Source organism: Plectropomus leopardus, chromosome 15, assembly GCF_026936395.1.
Source record: "Plectropomus leopardus strain MGB_pleo_1.0 chromosome 15, ASM2693639v1, whole genome shotgun sequence".
Classification (NCBI taxonomy): Eukaryota; Metazoa; Chordata; class Actinopteri; order Perciformes; family Serranidae; genus Plectropomus; species Plectropomus leopardus.
Genome location: NC_142190.1, coordinates 419,294 through 440,823, shown reverse-complemented (window position 1 = coordinate 440,823; position 21,530 = coordinate 419,294).

Sequence of the window (21,530 nt, the reverse complement as noted above, 5' to 3'; positions counted from 1 at the left end):
AACATGCTATGCTATGGCGTGTTACGTAACACTCTTTTATGCAGTTTTAAGGTGTTTTGAGCCTTTTTTGGGAAGTGTCATATTTTGACGTTTTTGCCATACTATAGCCTTGCCTTTTCGGGTCATTTTTTGGACATGCACTGTTACACTGTTTTTGAGCTGTTTTGCAACATTCTATACTAAGGCATGTCTCGGCACCGTATTTCATGCACTTTTAAGATGTTTTAAGTCCTTTTTGGGACATGTCATATTTTGACGTTTTTGCCATACTATAGCCTTGCCTTTTCGGGTCATTTTTTGGACATGCATTATTATGGTATTATTCACCTTTTTTGCAACATTCTGTGCTCTGGTTAGTTTCGTAACGCTCTTTTATGCAGTTTTAAGGTGTTTTGAGCTTTTTTTCGGAAGTGTCATATTTTGATCGTTTTGCCATACTATAGCCTTGCCTTTTCGGGTCATTTTTTGGACATGCATTATTATGGTATTATTCACCTTTTTTGCAACATTCTATGCTATGGTTTGTTTCATAACGCTCTTTTATGCAGTTTTAAGGTGTTTTGAGCTTTTTTTGGGAAGTGTCATATTTTGACGTTTTTGCCATACTATAGCCTTGCCTTTTCGGGTCAGTTTTTGCACATGCATTATAATGGTGTTTTCCGCTGTTTTTGGAACATGCTATGCTATGGCGTGTTACGTAACACTCTTTTATGCAGTTTTAAGGTGTTTTGAGCCTTTTTTGGGAAGTGTCATATTTTGACGTTTTTGCCATACTATAGCCTTGCCTTTTCGGGTCATTTTTTGGACATGCACTGTTACACTGTTTTTGAGCTGTTTTGCAACATTCTATACTAAGGCATGTCTCGGCACCGTATTTCATGCACTTTTAAGATGTTTTAAGTCCTTTTTGGGACATGTCATGTTTTGACGTTTTTGCCATACTATTGCCTTGCCTTTTCGGGTCATTTTTTGGACATGCACTATTATCGTATTATTCACCTTTTTTGCAACATTCTGTGCTATGGTTAGTTTCGTAACGCTCTTTTATGCAGTTTTAAGGTGTTTTGAGCCTTTTTTTGGGACGTGTCATATTTTGACGTTTTTGCCATACTATAGCCTTGCCTTTTCGGGCCATTTTCTGGACATGCATTATGATGGTATTATTCACCTTTTTTTGCAACATTCTATGCTATGGTGTGTTTCAGAACGCTCTTTTATGCAGTTTTAAGGTGTTTTGAGCTTTTTTGGGGAGGTGTCATATTTTGACGTTTTTGCCATACTATAGCCTTGCCTTTTCGGGTCATTTTTTGGACATGCATTATTATGGTATTATTCACCTTTTTTGCAACATTCTGTGCTATGGTTAGTTTCAGAACGCTCTTTTATGCAGTTTTAAGGTGTTTTGAGCTTTTTTTGGGAAGTGTCATATTTTGACGTTTTTGCCATACTATAGCCTTGCCTTTTCGGGTCATTTTTTGGACATGCATTATTATGGTATTATTCACCTTTTTTGCAACATTCTATGCTATGGTTTGTTTCATAACGCTCTTTTATGCAGTTTTAAGGTGTTTTGAGCTTTTTTTGGGAAGTGTCATATTTTGACGTTTTGCCATACTATAGCCTTGCCTGTTTCGGGTCATTTTTGGACATGCACTGTTACACTGTTATTGGGCTTTTTTGCTACATTCTATACTACATGTATCGGCACCCTATTTCATGCAGTTTTAAGGTGTTTTCAGTCCTTTTTGGGACATGTCATGTTTTGACGTTTTTGCCATACTATTGCCTTGCCTTTTCGGGTCATTTTTTGGACATACATTATTACGGTATTATTGACCTTTTTGCAACAGTCTATGCTATGGTGTGTTTGGGGACGCTGTTTTATGCAGTTTTAAGGTGTTTTGAGCTTTTTTTGGGACGTGTCATATTTTGACGTTTTTGCCATACTATAGCCTTGCCTTTTCGGGTCATTTTTTGGACATGCATTATTATGGTATTATTCACCTTTTTGCAACATTCTATGCTATGGTTTGTTTAAAAACGCTCTTTTATGCAGTTTTAAGGTGTTTTGAGCTTTTTTTGGGAAGTGTCATATTTTGACGTTTTTGCCATACTATAGCCTTGCCTTTTCGGGTCATTTTTTGGACATGCATTATTATGGTATTATTCACCTTTTTTGCAACATTCTATGCTATGGTTTGTTTCATAACGCTCTTTTATGCAGTTTTAAGGTGTTTTGAGCCTTTTTGGGACGTGTCATATTTTGACGTTTTTGCCATACTATAGCCTTGCCTTTCGGTCATTTTTGGACATGCATTATTATGGTATTATTCACCTTTTTGCAACATTCTGTGCTATGGTTAGTTTCAGAACGCTCTTTTATGCAGTTTTAAGGTGTTTTGAGCCTTTTTTGGGACGTGTCATATTTTGACGTTTTTGCCATACTATAGCCTTGCCTTTTCGGGTCATTCTTTGGACATGCACTGTTACACTGTTTTTGAGCTGTTTTGCAACATTCTTTGCTATGGCATGTCTCAGTAACACTCTTTTATGCAGTTTTAAGGTGTTTTGAGTCCTTTTGGGACATGTCATATTTTGATCGTTTTTGCCATACTATAGCCTTGCCTTTTCGGGTCATTTTTGGACATGCATTATTATGGTATTATTCACCTTTTTTGCAACATTCTGTGCTATGGTTAGTTTCGTAACGCTCTTTTATGCAGTTTTAAGGTGTTTTGAGCCTTTTTTTGGGACGTGTCATATTTTGACGTTTTTGCCATACTATAGCCTTGCCTTTTCGGGCCATTTTCTGGACATGCATTATGATGGTATTATTCACCTTTTTTTGCAACATTCTATGCTATGGTGTGTTTCAGAACGCTCTTTTATGCAGTTTTAAGGTGTTTTGAGCTTTTTTGGGGAGGTGTCATATTTTGACGTTTTTGCCATACTATAGCCTTGCCTTTTCGGGTCATTTTTTGGACATGCATTATTATGGTATTATTCACCTTTTTTGCAACATTATGTGCTATGGTTTGTTTGAACGCTCTTTTATGCAGTTTTAAGGTGTTTTGAGCTTTTTTGGGAAGTGTCATATTTTGATCGTTTTTGCCATACTATAGCCTTGCCTTTTCGGGTCATTTTTGGACATGCATTATAATGGTGTTATTCCGCTGGTTTTGCAACATTCTATGCTATGGCGTGTTTCGAACACTCTTTTATGCAGTTTTAAGGTGTTTTGAGCCTTTTTGGGAAGTGTCATATTTTGATGTTTTTGCCATACCATAGCCTTGCCTTTTTCGGGTCATTTTTGGACATGCATTATTATGGTATTATTCCGCTGGTTTTGCAACATGCTATGCTATGGCGTGTTACGTAACGCTCTTTTATGCAGTTTTAAGGTGTTTTGAGCCTTTTTTGGGACGTGTCATATTTTGACGTTTTTGCCATACTATAGCCTTGCCTTTTCGGGTCATTTTTTGGACATGCATTATTATGGTATTATTCACCTTTTTTGCAACATTCTGTGCTATGGTTAGTTTCGTAACGCTCTTTTATGCAGTTTTAAGGTGTTTTGAGCCTTTTTTTGGGACGTGTCATATTTTGACGTTTTTGCCATACTATAGCCTTGCCTTTTCGGGCCATTTTCTGGACATGCATTATAATGGTGTTTTCCGCTGGTTTTGCAACATGCTATGCTATGGTGTGTTACGTAACACTCTGTTATGCAGTTTTAAGGTGTTTTGAGCCTTTTTTGGGACGTGTCATATTTTGACGTTTTTGCCATACTATAGCCTTGCCTTTTCGGTCATTTTTGGACATGCATTATTATGGTATTATTCACTTTTTGCAACATTCTGTGCTATGGTTAGTTTCAGAACGCTCTTTTATGCAGTTTTAAGGTGTTTTGAGCCTTTTTTGGGACGTGTCATATTTTGACGTTTTGCCATACTATAGCCTTGCCTTTTCGGGCCATTTTCTGGACATGCATTATAATGGTGTTATTCACCTGGTTTTGCAACATGCTATGCTATGGCTTGTTACGTAACACTCTTTTATGCAGTTTTAAGGTGTTTTGAGCCTTTTTTGGGACGTGTCATATTTTGACGTTTTTGCCATACTATAGCCTTGCCTTTTCGGGTCATTTTTTGGACATGCATTATTATGGTATTATTCACCTTTTTTGCAACATTCTGTGCTATGGTTAGTTTCGTAACGCTCTTTTATGCAGTTTTAAGGTGTTTTGAGCTTTTTTTGGGAAGTGTCATATTTTGACGTTTTTGCCATACTATAGCCTTGCCTTTTCGGGTCATTTTTTGGACATGCATTATGATGGTATTATTCACCTTTTTTTGCAACATTCTATGCTATGGTGTGTTTCAGAACGCTCTTTTATGCAGTTTTAAGGTGTTTTGAGCTTTTTTGGGGAGGTGTCATATTTTGACGTTTTTGCCATACTATAGCCTTGCCTTTTCGGGTCATTTTTTGGACATGCATTATTATGGTATTATTCACCTTTTTTGCAACATTCTATGCTATGGTTTGTTTCATAACGCTCTTTTATGCAGTTTTAAGGTGTTTTGAGCTTTTTTTGGGAAGTGTCATATTTTGACGTTTTTGCCATACTATAGCCTTGCCTTTTCGGGTCATTTTTTGACATGCATTATTATGGTATTATTCACCTTTTTGCAACATTCTATGCTATGGTTTGTTTCATAACGCTCTTTTATGCAGTTTTAAGGTGTTTTGAGCTTTTTTTGGGAAGTGTCATATTTTGACGTTTTTGCCATACTATAGCCTTGCCTTTTCGGGTCAGTTTTTGGACATGCATTATAATGGTGTTTTCCGCTGTTTTTGGAACATGCTATGCTATGGCGTGTTACGTAACACTCTTTTATGCAGTTTTAAGGTGTTTTGAGCCTTTTTTGGGAAGTGTCATATTTTGACGTTTTTGCCATACTATAGCCTTGCCTTTTCGGGTCATTTTTTGGACATGCACTGTTACACTGTTTTTGAGCTGTTTTGCAACATTCTATACTAAGGCATGTCTCGGCACCGTATTTCATGCACTTTTAAGATGTTTTAAGTCCTTTTTGGGACATGTCATGTTTTGTCGTTTTTGCCATACTATAGCCTTGCCTTTTCGGGTCATTTTTTGGACATGCATTATTATGGTATTATTCACCTTTTTTGCAACATTCTGTGCTATGGTTAGTTTCGTAACGCTCTTTTATGCAGTTTTAAGGTGTTTTGAGCCTTTTTTTGGGACGTGTCATATTTTGACGTTTTGCCATACTATAGCCTTGCCTTTTCGGGCCATTTTCTGGACATGCATTATAATGGTGTTATTCCGCTGGTTTTGCAACATGCTATGCTATGGTGTGTTACGTAACACTCTGTTATGCAGTTTTAAGGTGTTTTGAGCCTTTTTGGGACGTGTCATATTTTGATCGTTTTTGCCATACTATAGCCTTGCCTTTTCGGGTCATTTTTTGGACATGCATTATTATGGTATTATTCACTTTTTTGCAACATTCTGTGCTATGGTTTGTTTCGTAACGCTCTTTTATGCAGTTTTAAGGTGTTTTGAGCCTTTTTTTGGGACGTGTCATATTTTGACGTTTTTGCCATACTATAGCCTTGCCTTTTCGGGCCATTTTCTGGACATGCATTATAATGGTGTTTTCCGCTGGTTTTGCAACATGCTTTGCTATGGCGTGTTACGTAACACTCTTTTATGCAGTTTTAAGGTGTTTTGAGCCTTTTTTGGGACGTGTCATATTTTGACGTTTTTGCCATACTATAGCCTTGCCTTTTCGGGTCATTTTTTGGACATGCATTATTATGGTATTATTCACCTTTTTTGCAACATTCTGTGCTATGGTTAGTTTCGTAACGCTCTTTTATGCAGTTTTAAGGTGTTTTGAGCTTTTTGGGAAGTGTCATATTTTGACGTTTTTGCCATACTATAGCCTTGCCTTTTCGGGTCATTTTTTGGACATGCACTGTTATACTGTTTATTGAGCTGTTTTGCAACATTCTATACTAAGGCATGTCTCGGCACCGTATTTCATGCACTTTTAAGATGTTTTAAGTCCTTTTTGGGACATGTCATATTTTGACGTTTTTGCCATACTATAGCCTTGCCTTTTCGGGTCATTTTTTGGACATGCATTATTATGGTATTATTCACCTTTTTTGCAACATTCTGTGCTATGGTTAGTTTCGTAACGCTCTTTTATGCAGTTTTAAGGTGTTTTGAGCTTTTTTTGAGGTGTTTTAAGTCCTTTTTGGGACATGTCATGTTTTGACGTTTTTGCCATACTATAGCCTTGCCTTTTCGGGTCATTTTTTGGAAATGCATTATGATGGTATTATTCACCTTTTTTTGCAACATTCTATGCTATGGTGTGTTTCAGAACGCTCTTTTATGCAGTTTTAAGGTGTTTTGAGCTTTTTTGGGGAGGTGTCATATTTTGACGTTTTGCCATACTATAGCCTTGCCTTTTCGGGTCATTTTTGGACATGCATTATTATGGTATTATTCACCTTTTTGCAACATTCTGTGCTATGGTTAGTTTCAGAACGCTCTTTTATGCAGTTTTAAGGTGTTTTGAGCTTTTTTTGGGAAGTGTCATATTTTGACGTTTTTGCCATACTATAGCCTTGCCTTTTCGGGTCATTTTTGGACATGCATTATTATGGTATTATTCACCTTTTTTGCAACATTCTATGCTATGGTTTGTTTCATAACGCTCTTTTATGCAGTTTTAAGGTGTTTTGAGCTTTTTTTGGGAAGTGTCATATTTTGACGTTTTTGCCATACTATAGCCTTGCCTTTTCGGGTCAGTTTTTGGACATGCATTATAATGGTGTTTTCCGCTGTTTTTGTAACATGCTATGCTATGGCGTGTTACGTAACACTCTTTTATGCAGTTTTAAGGTGTTTTGAGCCTTTTTTGGGAAGTGTCATATTTTGACGTTTTTGCCATACTATAGCCTTGCCTTTTCGGGTCATTTTTTGGACATGCACTGTTACACTGTTTTTGAGCTGTTTTGCAACATTCTATACTAAGGCATGTCTCGGCACCGTATTTCATGCACTTTTAAGATGTTTTAAGTCCTTTTGGGACATGTCATGTTTTGTCGTTTTGCCATACTATAGCCTTGCCTTTTCGGGTCATTTTTTGGACATGCATTATTATGGTATTATTCACCTTTTTGCAACATTCTGTGCTATGGTTAGTTTCAGAACGCTCTTTTATGCAGTTTTAAGGTGTTTTGAGCCTTTTTTTGGGACGTGTCATATTTTGACGTTTTTGCCATACTATAGCCTTGCCTTTTCGGGCCATTTTCTGGACATGCATTATAATGGTGTTTTCCGCTGGTTTTGCAACATGCTATGCTATGGTGTGTTACGTAACACTCTGTTATGCAGTTTTAAGGTGTTTTGAGCCTTTTTTGGGACGTGTCATATTTTGACGTTTTTGCCATACTATAGCCTTGCCTTTTCGGGTCATTTTTTGGACATGCATTATTATGGTATTATTCACCTTTTTTGCAACATTCTGTGCTATGGTTTGTTTCGTAACGCTCTTTTATGCAGTTTTAAGGTGTTTTGAGCCTTTTTTTGGGACGTGTCATATTTTGACGTTGTTGCCATACTATAGCCTTGCCTTTTCGGGCCATTTTCTGGACATGCATTATAATGGTGTTTTCCGCTGGTTTTGCAACATGCTTTGCTATGGCGTGTTACGTAACACTCTTTTATGCAGTTTTAAGGTGTTTTGCGCCTTTTTGGGACGTGTCATATTTTGACGTTTTGCCATACTATAGCCTTGCCTTTTCGGTCATTTTTGGACATGCATTATTATGGTATTATTCACCTTTTTGCAACATTCTGTGCTATGGTTTGTTTCGTAACGCTCTTTTATGCAGTTTTAAGGTGTTTTGAGCTTTTTTTGGGAAGTGTCATATTTTGACGTTTTTGCCATACTATAGCCTTGCCTTTTCGGGTCATTTTTTGGACATGCACTGTTACACTGTTTTTGAGCTGTTTTGCAACATTCTATACTAAGGCATGTCTCGGCACCGTATTTCATGCACTTTTAAGATGTTTTAAGTCCTTTTTGGGACATGTCATGTTTTGTCGTTTTTGCCATACTATAGCCTTGCCTTTTCGGGTCATTTTTTGGACATGCATTATTATGGTATTATTCACCTTTTTTGCAACATTCTGTGCTATGGTTAGTTTCGTAACGCTCTTTTATGCAGTTTTAAGGTGTTTTGAGCTTTTTTTGAGGTGTTTTAAGTCCTTTTTGGGACATGTCATGTTTTGACGTTTTTGCCATACTATAGCCTTGCCTTTTCGGGTCATTTTTTGGAAATGCATTATGATGGTATTATTCACCTTTTTTTGCAACATTCTATGCTATGGTGTGTTTCAGAACGCTCTTTTATGCAGTTTTAAGGTGTTTTGAGCTTTTTTGGGGAGGTGTCATATTTTGACGTTTTTGCCATACTATAGCCTTGCCTTTTCGGGTCATTTTTGGACATGCATTATTATGGTATTATTCACCTTTTTTGCAACATTCTGTGCTATGGTTAGTTTCGTAACGCTCTTTTATGCAGTTTTAAGGTGTTTTGAGCTTTTTTTGGGAAGTGTCATATTTTGACGTTTTTGCCATACTATAGCCTTGCCTTTTCGGGTCATTTTTTGGACATGCATTATTATGGTATTATTCACCTTTTTTGCAACATTCTATGCTATGGTTTGTTTCATAACGCTCTTTTATGCAGTTTTAAGGTGTTTTGAGCTTTTTTTGGGAAGTGTCATATTTTGACGTTTTTGCCATACTATAGCCTTGCCTTTTCGGGTCAGTTTTTGGACATGCATTATAATGGTGTTTTCCGCTGTTTTTGTAACATGCTATGCTATGGCGTGTTACGTAACACTCTTTTATGCAGTTTTAAGGTGTTTTGAGCCTTTTTTGGGAAGTGTCATATTTTGACGTTTTTGCCATACTATAGCCTTGCCTTTTCGGGTCATTTTTTGGACATGCACTGTTACACTGTTTTTGAGCTGTTTTGCAACATTCTATACTAAGGCATGTCTCGGCACCGTATTTCATGCACTTTTAAGATGTTTTAAGTCCTTTTTGGGACATGTCATGTTTTGTCGTTTTTGCCATACTATAGCCTTGCCTTTTCGGGTCATTTTTTGGACATGCATTATTATGGTATTATTCACCTTTTTTGCAACATTCTGTGCTATGGTTAGTTTCGTAACGCTCTTTTATGCAGTTTTAAGGTGTTTTGAGCCTTTTTTTGGGACGTGTCATATTTTGACGTTTTTGCCATACTATAGCCTTGCCTTTTCGGGCCATTTTCTGGACATGCATTATAATGGTGTTTTCCGCTGGTTTTGCAACATGCTATGCTATGGTGTGTTACGTAACACTCTTTTATGCAGTTTTAAGGTGTTTTGAGCCTTTTTTGGGACGTGTCATATTTTGACGTTTTTGCCATACTATAGCCTTGCCTTTTCGGGTCATTTTTTGGACATGCATTATTATGGTATTATTCACTTTTTTGCAACATTCTGTGCTATGGTTAGTTTAAATACGCTCTTTTATGCAGTTTTAAGGTGTTTTGAGCCTTTTTTGGGACGTGTCATATTTTGACGTTTTTGCCATACTATAGCCTTGCCTTTTCGGGCCATTTTCTGGACATGCATTATAATGGTGTTTTCCGCTGGTTTTGCAACATGCTTTGCTATGGCGTGTTACGTAACACTCTTTTATGCAGTTTTAAGGTGTTTTGAGCCTTTTTTGGGACGTGTCATATTTTGACGTTTTTGCCATACTATAGCCTTGCCTTTTCGGGTCATTTTTTGGACATGCATTATTATGGTATTATTCACCTTTTTTGCAACATTCTGTGCTATGGTTAGTTTCAGAACGCTCTTTTATGCAGTTTTAAGGTGTTTTGAGCTTTTTTTGGGAAGTGTCATATTTTGACGTTTTTGCCATACTATAGCCTTGCCTTTTCGGGTCATTTTTTGGACATGCACTGTTACACTGTTTTTGAGCTGTTTTGCAACATTCTATACTAAGGCATGTCTCGGCACCGTATTTCATGCACTTTTAAGATGTTTTAAGTCCTTTTTGGGACATGTCATGTTTTGTCGTTTTTGCCATACTATAGCCTTGCCTTTTCGGGTCATTTTTTGGACATGCATTATTATGGTATTATTCACCTTTTTTGCAACATTCTGTGCTATGGTTAGTTTCGTAACGCTCTTTTATGCAGTTTTAAGGTGTTTTGAGCTTTTTTTGAGGTGTTTTAAGTCCTTTTTGGGACATGTCATGTTTTGACGTTTTTGCCATACTATAGCCTTGCCTTTTCGGGTCATTTTTTGGAAATACATTATTATGGTATTATTCACCTTTTTGCAACATTCTATGCTATGGTTTGTTTCGGAAGGCTCTTTTATGCAGTTTTAAGGTGTTTTGAGCTTTTTTTGGAACGTGTCAGATTTTGACGTTTTTGCCATACTATAGCCTTGCCGTTTTCGGGCCATTTTCTGGACATGCATTATAATGGTGTTTTCCGCTGGTTTTGCAACATGCTATGCTATGGTGTGTTACGTAACACTCTTTTATGCAGTTTTAAGGTGTTTTGAGCCTTTTTTGGGACGTGTCATATTTTGACGTTTTTGCCATACTATAGCCTTGCCTTTTCGGGTCATTTTTTGGACATGCACTGTTACACTGTTTTTGAGCTGTTTTGCAACATTCTATACTAAGGCATGTCTCGGCACCGTATTTCATGCACTTTTAAGATGTTTTAAGTCCTTTTTGGGACATGTCATGTTTTGTCGTTTTTGCCATACCATAGCCTTGCCTTTTCGGGTCATTTTTTGGACATGCATTATTATGGTATTATTCACCTTTTTTGCAACATTCTGTGCTATGGTTAGTTTCGTAACGCTCTTTTATGCAGTTTTAAGGTGTTTTGAGCCTTTTTTTGGGACGTGTCATATTTTGACGTTTTTGCCATACTATAGCCTTGCCTTTTCGGGCCATTTTCTGGACATGCATTATAATGGTGTTTTCCGCTGGTTTTGCAACATGCTATGCTATGGCGTGTTACGTAACACTCTTTTATGCAGTTTTAAGGTGTTTTGAGCCTTTTTTGGGACGTGTCATATTTTGACGTTTTTGCCATACTATAGCCTTGCCTTTTGGGTCATTTTTGGACATGCATTATTATGGTATTATTCACCTTTTTTGCAACATTCTGTGCTATGGTTAGTTTCGTAACGCTCTTTTATGCAGTTTTAAGGTGTTTTGAGCCTTTTTTTGGGACGTGTCATATTTTGACGTTTTTGCCATACTATAGCCTTGCCTTTTCGGGCCATTTTCTGGACATGCATTATAATGGTGTTTTCCGCTGGTTTTGCAACATGCTTTGCTATGGCGTGTTACGTAACACTCTTTTATGCAGTTTTAAGGTGTTTTGAGCCTTTTTTGGGACGTGTCATATTTTGACGTTTTTGCCATACTATAGCCTTGCCTTTTCGGGTCATTTTTTGGACATGCATTATTATGGTATTATTCACCTTTTTTGCAACATTCTGTGCTATGGTTAGTTTCGTAACGCTCTTTTATGCAGTTTTAAGGTGTTTTGAGCTTTTTTTGGGAAGTGTCATATTTTGACGTTTTTGCCATACTATAGCCTTGCCTTTTCGGGTCATTTTTTGGACATGCATTATGATGGTATTATTCACCTTTTTTTGCAACATTCTATGCTATGGTGTGTTTCAGAACGCTCTTTTATGCAGTTTTAAGGTGTTTTGAGCTTTTTTGGGGAGGTGTCATATTTTGACGTTTTTGCCATACTATAGCCTTGCCTTTTCGGGTCATTTTTTGGACATGCATTATTATGGTATTATTCACCTTTTTTGCAACATTCTGTGCTATGGTTAGTTTCGTAACGCTCTTTTATGCAGTTTTAAGGTGTTTTGAGCTTTTTTTGGGAAGTGTCATATTTTGACGTTTTTGCCATACTATAGCCTTGCCTTTTCGGGTCATTTTTTGGACATGCATTATTATGGTATTATTCACCTTTTTTGCAACATTCTATGCTATGGTTTGTTTCATAACGCTCTTTTATGCAGTTTTAAGGTGTTTTGAGCTTTTTTTGGGAAGTGTCATATTTTGACGTTTTTGCCATACTATAGCCTTGCCTTTTCGGGTCAGTTTTTGGACATGCATTATAATGGTGTTTTCCGCTGTTTTTGGAACATGCTATGCTATGGCGTGTTACGTAACACTCTTTTATGCAGTTTTAAGGTGTTTTGAGCTTTTTTTGGGAAGTGTCATATTTTGACGTTTTTGCCATACTATAGCCTTGCCTTTTCGGGTCATTTTTTGGACATGCACTGTTACACTGTTTTTGAGCTGTTTTGCAACATTCTATACTAAGGCATGTCTCGGCACCGTATTTCATGCACTTTTAAGATGTTTTAAGTCCTTTTTGGGACATGTCATGTTTTGTCGTTTTTGCCATACTATAGCCTTGCCTTTTCGGGTCATTTTTTGGACATGCATTATTATGGTATTATTCACCTTTTTTGCAACATTCTGTGCTATGGTTAGTTTCGTAACGCTCTTTTATGCAGTTTTAAGGTGTTTTGAGCTTTTTTTGGGAAGTGTCATATTTTGACGTTTTTGCCATACTATAGCCTTGCCTTTTCAGGCCATTTTCTGGACATGCATTATAATGGTGTTTTCCGCTGGTTTTGCAACATGCTATGCTATGGCGTGTTACGTAACACTCTTTTATGCAGTTTTAAGGTGTTTTGAGCCTTTTTTGGGACGTGTCATATTTTGACGTTTTGCCATACTATAGCCTTGCCTTTTCGGGTCATTTTTGGACATGCATTATTATGGTATTATTCACCTTTTTGCAACATTCTGTGCTATGGTTAGTTTCAGAACGCTCTTTTATGCAGTTTTAAGGTGTTTTGAGCTTTTTTTGGGAAGTGTCATATTTTGACGTTTTTGCCATACTATAGCCTTGCCTTTTCGGGTCATTTTTTGGACATGCATTATGATGGTATAATTCACCTTTTTTTACAACATTCTATGCTATGGTGTGTTTCAGAACGCTCTTTTATGCAGTTTTAAGGTGTTTTGAGCTTTTTTGGGGAGGTGTCATATTTTGACGTTTTTGCCATACTATAGCCTTGCCTTTTCGGGTCATTTTTTGGACATGCATTATTATGGTATTATTCACCTTTTTTGCAACATTCTGTGCTATGGTTAGTTTCAATAACGCTCTTTTATGCAGTTTTAAGGTGTTTTGAGCTTTTTAGGGGAGGTGTCATATTTTGACGTTTTTGCCATACTATAGCCTTGCCTTTCCGGGTCATTTTTTGGACATGCATTATTATGGTATTATTCACCTTTTTTTTCAACATTCTATGCTATGGTGTGTTTCAGAACGCTCTTTTATGCAGTTTTAAGGTGTTTTGAGCCTTTTTTTGGGACGTGTCATATTTTGACGTTTTTGCCATACTATAGCCTTGCCTTTTCGGGCCATTTTCTGGACATGCATTATAATGGTGTTTTCCGCTGGTTTTGCAACATGCTATGCTATGGTGTGTTACGTAACACTCTGTTATGCAGTTTTAAGGTGTTTTGAGCCTTTTTTGGGACGTGTCATATTTTGACGTTTTTGCCATACTATAGCCTTGCCTTTTCGGGTCATTTTTTGGACATGCATTATTATGGTATTATTCACCTTTTTTGCAACATTCTGTGCTATGGTTTGTTTCAGAACGCTCTTTTATGCTGTTTTTAGGTTTTTTGGGCCTTTTTTTGGGACGTGTCATATTTTGACGTTTTTGCCATACTATAGCCTTGCCTTTTCGGGCCATTTTCTGGACATGCATTATAATGGTGTTTTCCGCTGGTTTTGCAACATGCTTTGCTATGGCGTGTTACGTAACACTCTTTTATGCAGTTTTAAGGTGTTTTGAGCCTTTTTTGGGACGTGTCATATTTTGACGTTTTTGCCATACTATAGCCTTGCCTTTTCGGGTCATTTTTTGGACATGCATTATTATGGTATTATTCACCTTTTTTGCAACATTCTGTGCTATGGTTAGTTTCGTAACGCTCTTTTATGCAGTTTTAAGGTGTTTTGAGCTTTTTTTGGGAAGTGTCATATTTTGACGTTTTTGCCATACTATAGCCTTGCCTTTTCGGGTCATTTTTTGGACATGCACTGTTACACTGTTTTTGAGCTGTTTTGCAACATTCTATACTAAGGCATGTCTCGCACCGTATTTCATGCACTTTTAAGATGTTTTAAGTCCTTTTTGGGACATGTCATGTTTTGTCGTTTTGCCATACTATAGCCTTGCCTTTTCGGGTCATTTTTGGACATGCATTATTATGGTATTATTCACCTTTTTGCAACATTCTGTGCTATGGTTAGTTTCAGAACGCTCTTTTATGCAGTTTTAAGGTGTTTTGAGCTTTTTTGAGGTGTTTAAGTCCTTTTGGGACATGTCATGTTTTGACGTTTTGCCATACTATAGCCTTGCCTTTTCGGGTCATTTTTGGAAATACATTATTATGGTATTATTCACCTTTTTGCAACATTCTATGCTATGGTTTGTTTCGGAAGGCTCTTTTATGCAGTTTTAAGGTGTTTTGAGCTTTTTTTGGAACGTGTCAGATTTTGACGTTTTTGCCATACTATAGCCTTGCCTTTTCGGGCCATTTTCTGGACATGCATTATAATGGTGTTTTCCGCTGGTTTTGCAACATGCTATGCTATGGCGTGTTACGTAACACTCTTTTATGCAGTTTTAAGGTGTTTTGAGCCTTTTTTGGGACGTGTCATATTTTGGCGTTTTGCCATACTATAGCCTTGCCTTTTCGGTCATTTTTGGACATGCACTGTTACACTGTTTTTGAGCTGTTTTGCAACATTCTATACTAAGGCATGTCTCGCAACCGTATTTCATGCACTTTTAAGATGTTTTAAGTCCTTTTTGGGACATGTCATGTTTTGTCGTTTTTGCCATACCATAGCCTTGCCTTTTCGGTCATTTTTGGACATGCATTATTATGGTATTATTCACCTTTTTGCAACATTCTGTGCTATGGTTAGTTTCAGAACGCTCTTTTATGCAGTTTTAAGGTGTTTTGAGCCTTTTTTGGGACGTGTCATATTTTGACGTTTTTGCCATACTATAGCCTTGCCTTTTCGGGCCATTTTCTGGACATGCATTATAATGGTGTTTTCCGCTGGTTTTGCAACATGCTATGCTATGGCGTGTTACGTAACACTCTTTTATGCAGTTTTAAGGTGTTTTGAGCCTTTTTTGGGACGTGTCATATTTTGACGTTTTTGCCATACTATAGCCTTGCCTTTTCGGGTCATTTTTTGGACATGCATTATTATGGTATTATTCACTTTTTTGCAACATTCTGTGCTATGGTTAGTTTCGTAACGCTCTTTTATGCAGTTTTAAGGTGTTTTGAGCCTTTTTTTGGGACGTGTCATATTTTGACGTTTTTGCCATACTATAGCCTTGCCTTTTCGGGCCATTTTCTGGACATGCATTATAATGGTGTTTTCCGCTGGTTTTGCAACATGCTTTGCTATGGCGTGTTACGTAACACTCTTTTATGCAGTTTTAAGGTGTTTTGAGCCTTTTTTGGGACGTGTCATATTTTGACGTTTTTGCCATACTATAGCCTTGCCTTTTCGGGTCATTTTTTGGACATGCATTATTATGGTATTATTCACCTTTTTTGCAACATTCTGTGCTATGGTTAGTTTCGTAACGCTCTTTTATGCAGTTTTAAGGTGTTTTGAGCCTTTTTTTGGGAAGTGTCATATTTTGACGCGTTTTTGCCATACTATAGCCTTGCCTTTTCGGTCATTTTTGGACATGCATTATGATGGTATTATTCACCTTTTTTTGCAACATTCTATGCTATGGTGTGTTTCAGAACGCTCTTTTTTGCAGTTTTAAGGTGTTTTGAGCTTTTTGGGAGGTGTCATATTTTGACGTTTTGCCATACTATAGCCTTGCCTTTTCGGGTCATTTTTGGACATGCATTATTATGGTATTATTCACCTTTTTTGCAACATTCTGTGCTATGGTTAGTTTCGTAACGCTCTTTTATGCAGTTTTAAGGTGTTTTGAGCTTTTTTTGGGAAGTGTCATATTTTGACGTTTTTGCCATACTATAGCCTTGCCTTTTCGGGTCATTTTTTGGACATGCATTATTATGGTATTATTCACCTTTTTTGCAACATTCTATGCTATGGTTTGTTTCATAACGCTCTTTTATGCAGTTTTAAGGTGTTTTGAGCTTTTTTTGGGAAGTGTCATATTTTGACGTTTTTGCCATACTATAGCCTTGCCTTTTCGGGTCAGTTTTTGGACATGCATTATAATGGTGTTTTCCGCTGTTTTTGGAACATGCTATGCTATGGCGTGTTACGTAACACTCTTTTATGCAGTTTTAAGGTGTTTTGAGCCTTTTTTGGGAAGTGTCATATTTTGACGGTTTTGCCATACTATAGCCTTGCGTTTTCGGGTCATTTTTTGGACATGCACTGTTACACTGTTTTTGAGCTGTTTTGCAACATTCTATACTAAGGCATGTCTCGGCACCGTATTTCATGCACTTTTAAGATGTTTTAAGTCCTTTTTGGGACATGTCATGTTTTGTCGTTTTTGCCATACTATAGCCTTGCCTTTTCGGGTCATTTTTTGGACATGCATTATTATGGTATTATTCACCTTTTTTTTCAACATTCTATGCTATGGTGTGTTTCAGAACGCTCTTTTATGCAGTTTTAAGGTGTTTTGAGCCTTTTTTTGGGACGTGTCATATTTTGACGTTTTTGCCATACTATAGCCTTGCCTTTTCGGGTCATTTTTTGGACATGCATTATTATGGTATTATTCACCTTTTTTTTCAACATTCTATGCTATGGTGTGTTTCAGAACGCTCTTTTATGCAGTTTTAAGGTGTTTTGAGCCTTTTTTTGGGACGTGTCATATTTTGACGTTTTTGCCATACTATAGCCTTGCCTTTTCGGGCCATTTTCTGGACATGCATTATAATGGTGTTTTCCGCTGGTTTTGCAACATGCTATGCTATGGTGTGTTACGTAACACTCTTTTATGCAGTTTTAAGGTGTTTTGAGCCTTTTTTGGGACGTGTGTCATATTTTGACGTTTTGCCATACTATAGCCTTGCCTTTTTCGGGTCATTTTTGGACATGCATTATTATGGTATTATTCACCTTTTTGCAACATTCTGTGCTATGGTTTGTTTCAGAACGCTCTTTTATGCAGTTTTAAGGTGTTTTGAGCTTTTTTTGGGACGTGTCATATTTTGACGTTTTTGCCATACTATAGCCTTGCCTTTTCGGGCCATTTTCTGGACATGCATTATAATGGTGTTTTCCGCTGGTTTTGCAACATGCTTTGCTATGGCGTGTTACGTAACACTCTTTTATGCAGTTTTAAGGTGTTTTGAGCCTTTTTTGGGACGTGTCATATTTTGACGTTTTTGCCATACTATAGCCTTGCCTTTTCGGGTCATTTTTTGGACATGCATTATTATGGTATTATTCACTTTTTTGCAACATTCTGTGCTATGGTTAGTTTAAATAACGCTCTTTTATGCAGTTTTAAGGTGTTTTGAGCTTTTTTTGGGAAGTGTCATATTTTGACGTTTTTGCCATACTATAGCCTTGCCTTTTCGGGTCATTTTTTGGACATGCACTGTTACACTGTTTTTGAGCTGTTTTGCAACATTCTATACTAAGGCATGTCTCGGCACCGTATTTCATGCACTTTTAAGATGTTTTAAGTCCTTTTTGGGACATGTCATGTTTTGTCGTTTTTGCCATACTATAGCCTTGCCTTTTCGGGTCATTTTTTGGACATGCATTATTATGGTATTATTCACCTTTTTTGCAACATTCTGTGCTATGGTTAGTTTCGTAACGCTCTTTTATGCAGTTTTAAGGTGTTTTGAGCTTTTTTTGAGGTGTTTTAAGTCCTTTTTGGGACATGTCATGTTTTGACGTTTTTGCCATACTATAGCCTTGCCTTTTCGGGCCATTTTCTGGACATGCATTATAATGGTGTTTTCCGCTGGTTTTGCAACATGCTATGCTATGGCATGTTACGTAACACTCTTTTATGCAGTTTTAAGGTGTTTTGAGCCTTTTTTGGGACGTGTCATATTTTGACGTTTTTGCCATACTATAGCCTTGCCTTTTCGGGTCATTTTTTGGACATGCATTATTATGGTATTATTCACCTTTTTTGCAACATTCTATGCTATGGTGTGTTTCAGAACGCTCTTTTATGCAGTTTTAAGGTGTTTTGAGCTTTTTTGGGGAGGTGTCATATTTTGACGTTTTTGCCATACTATAGCCTTGCCTTTTCAGGTCATTTTTTGGACATGCATTATTATGGTATTATTCACCTTTTTTGCAACATTCTGTGCTATGGTTATTTTCGTAACGCTCTTTTATGCAGTTTTAAGGTGTTTTGAGCCTTTTTTGGGACGTGTCAAATTTTACCTTTTTGCCATATTATAGCCTTGCCTTTTCGGGTCATTTTTTGGACATGCATTATTATGGTATTATTCACCTTTTTTGCAACATTCTATGCTATGGTGTGTTTCAGAACGCTCTTTTATGCAGTTTTAAGGTGTTTTGTGCCTTTTTTGGGACGTGTCATATTTTGACGTTTTGGCCGTACTAAAGCCTTGCTGTTTGGGTCAATTTTTGGACATTCATCATCAGAGTGTTTTTGGCTGTTTTTGCGATAGTCTATGCTATGGCGTGTCTTGGTGTGCTATTTTATGCCATTTCAAATTGTTTTGAGCCTTTTTTAGGACATGTCATATTTTGACGTTTTTGCCTTGCCTTTTTGGGGCATTTTCTGGACATGCATTATAGCTATGTTTTTGGCTGTGTTTGCAACATTCTTTGCTATGGCGTGTCACAGGACGCTATGTTATGCGGTTTGAAGTTGTTTCAAGCCTTTCTGGGGACGTGTCATATTTTGAGGTTTTTGCCATACTATAGCCTTGCCTTTTCGGTCAACTTCTGGCAGAGTGATCCCCATCATTCTCAACACCTCTTTCTGAGGTCCACCTTAAAACACCTTAAAACTGCAGAAAAGAGCGTCCCCAAACACACCATAGCATAGAATGTTGCAAAAAGGTTAATAATACCGTAATAATGTATGTCCAAAAAATGGCCCGAAAAGGCAAGGCTATAGTATGGCAAAAACGTCAAAATATGACACGTCCCAAAAAAAGGCTCAAAACACCTTAAAACTGCATAAAAGAGCTGCTATTTAAACTAACCATAGCACAGAATGTTGCAAAAAAGGTGAATAATACCATAATAATGCATGTCCAAAAAATGACCCGAAAAGGCAAGGCTATAGTATGGCAAAAACGACAAAACATGACATGTCCCAAAAAGGACTTAAAACATCTTAAAAGTGCATGAAATACGGTGCCGAGACATGCCTTAGTATAGAATGTTGCAAAACAGCTCAAAAACAGTGTAACAGTGCATGTCCAAAAAATGACCCGAAAAGGCAAGGCTATAGTATGGCAAAAACGTCAAAATATGACACTTCCCAAAAAAAGCTCAAAACACCTTAAAACTGCATAAAAGAGCGTTATGAAACAAACCATTGCATAGAATGTTGCAAACACAGCCAAAAACAGCGTTATAATGCATGTCCAGAAAATGCCCCCAAAAAGCCAGGCTATAGTACGGCCAAAACGTCAAAATATGACACGTCCCAAAAAAGGCACAAAACACCTTAAAACTGCATAAAACAGTGTCCTGAAATACGCCATAGCATAGCATGTTGCAAAAACAGCGGAAAACACCATTATAATGCATGTCCAAAAATGACCCGAAAAGGCAAGGCTATAGTATGGCAAAAACGTCAAAATATGACACTTCCCAAAAAAAGCTCAAAACACCTTAAAACTGCATAAAAGAGCGTTATGAAACAAACCATAGCATAGAATGTTGCAAAAAAGGTGAATAATACCATAATAATGCATGTCCAAAAAATGACCCGAAAAGGCAAGGCTATAGTATGGCAAAACGTCAAAACATGACATGTCCCAAAAAGGACTGAAAACACTTCAAAACTGCATGAAATAGGGTGCTGAGACACGCCTTAGTATAGAATGTAGCAAAAAAGCTCAAAAACAGTGTAACAGTGCATGTCCAAAAAATGACCCGAAAAGGCAAGGCTATAGTATGGCAAAAACGTCAAAATATGACACGTCCCAAAAAAAGCTCAAAACACCTTAAAACTGCATAAAAGAGCCTTCCGAAACAAACCATAGAATAGAATGTTGCAAAAAAGGTGAATAATACCATAATAATGTATGTCCAAAAAATGACCCGAAAAGGCAAGGCTATAGTATGGCAAAAATGTCAAAATATGACACGTTCCAAAAAAGGATCAAAACACCTTAAAACTGCATAAAACAGTGTCCTGAAATACGCCACGCTATAGCATAGAATGTTGCAAACACAGCCAAAAACAGCGTTATAATGCATGTCCAGAAAATGCCCCCAAAAAGCCAGGCTATAGTACGGCCAAAACGTCAAAATATGACACGTCCCAAAAAAGGCACAAAACACCCTAAAACTGCATAAAACAGTGTCCTGAAATACGCCATAGCATAGCATGTTGCAAAAACAGCGGAAAACACCATTATAATGCATGTCCAAAAATGACCCGAAAAGGCAAGGCTATAGTATGGCAAAAACGTCAAAATATGACACTTCCCAAAAAAAGCTCAAAACACCTTAAAACTGCATAAAAGAGCGTTATGAAACAAACCATAGCATAGAATGTTGCAAAAAAGGTGAATAATACCATAATAATGCATGTCCAAAAAATGACCCGAAAAGGCAAGGCTATAGTATGGCAAAAATGTCAAAATATGACACGTCCCAAAAAAGGCTCAAAACACCTTAAAACTGCATAAAAGAGTGTTACGTAACACGCCATAGCATAGCATGTTGCAAAAACAGCGGAAAACACCATTATAATGCATGTCCAAAAAATGACCCGAAAAGGCAAGGCTATACTGTGTCAAAAACGTCAAAATATGACACGTCCCAAAAAAGGCTCAAAAAAATCTTAAAACTGCACAAAATAGCGTGTTGAGATACGCCATAGCATAGAATATTGAAAAAAGGGCCAAAAATACCATAATAATGCATATCCAAAAACTGACCGAAAAAGCAAGGCTATAGTATGGCCAAAACGTCAAAATATGACACGTCCCAAGAAAGGCTTGAAACACCTTAAAACCGCATAACATAGCATCTCGTAACATGCCATAGCATAGAATGTTGCAAAAACAGCCAAAAATACCATGGTCTACCCGGCAACCTGCCCCACCACCTGATCTAACACA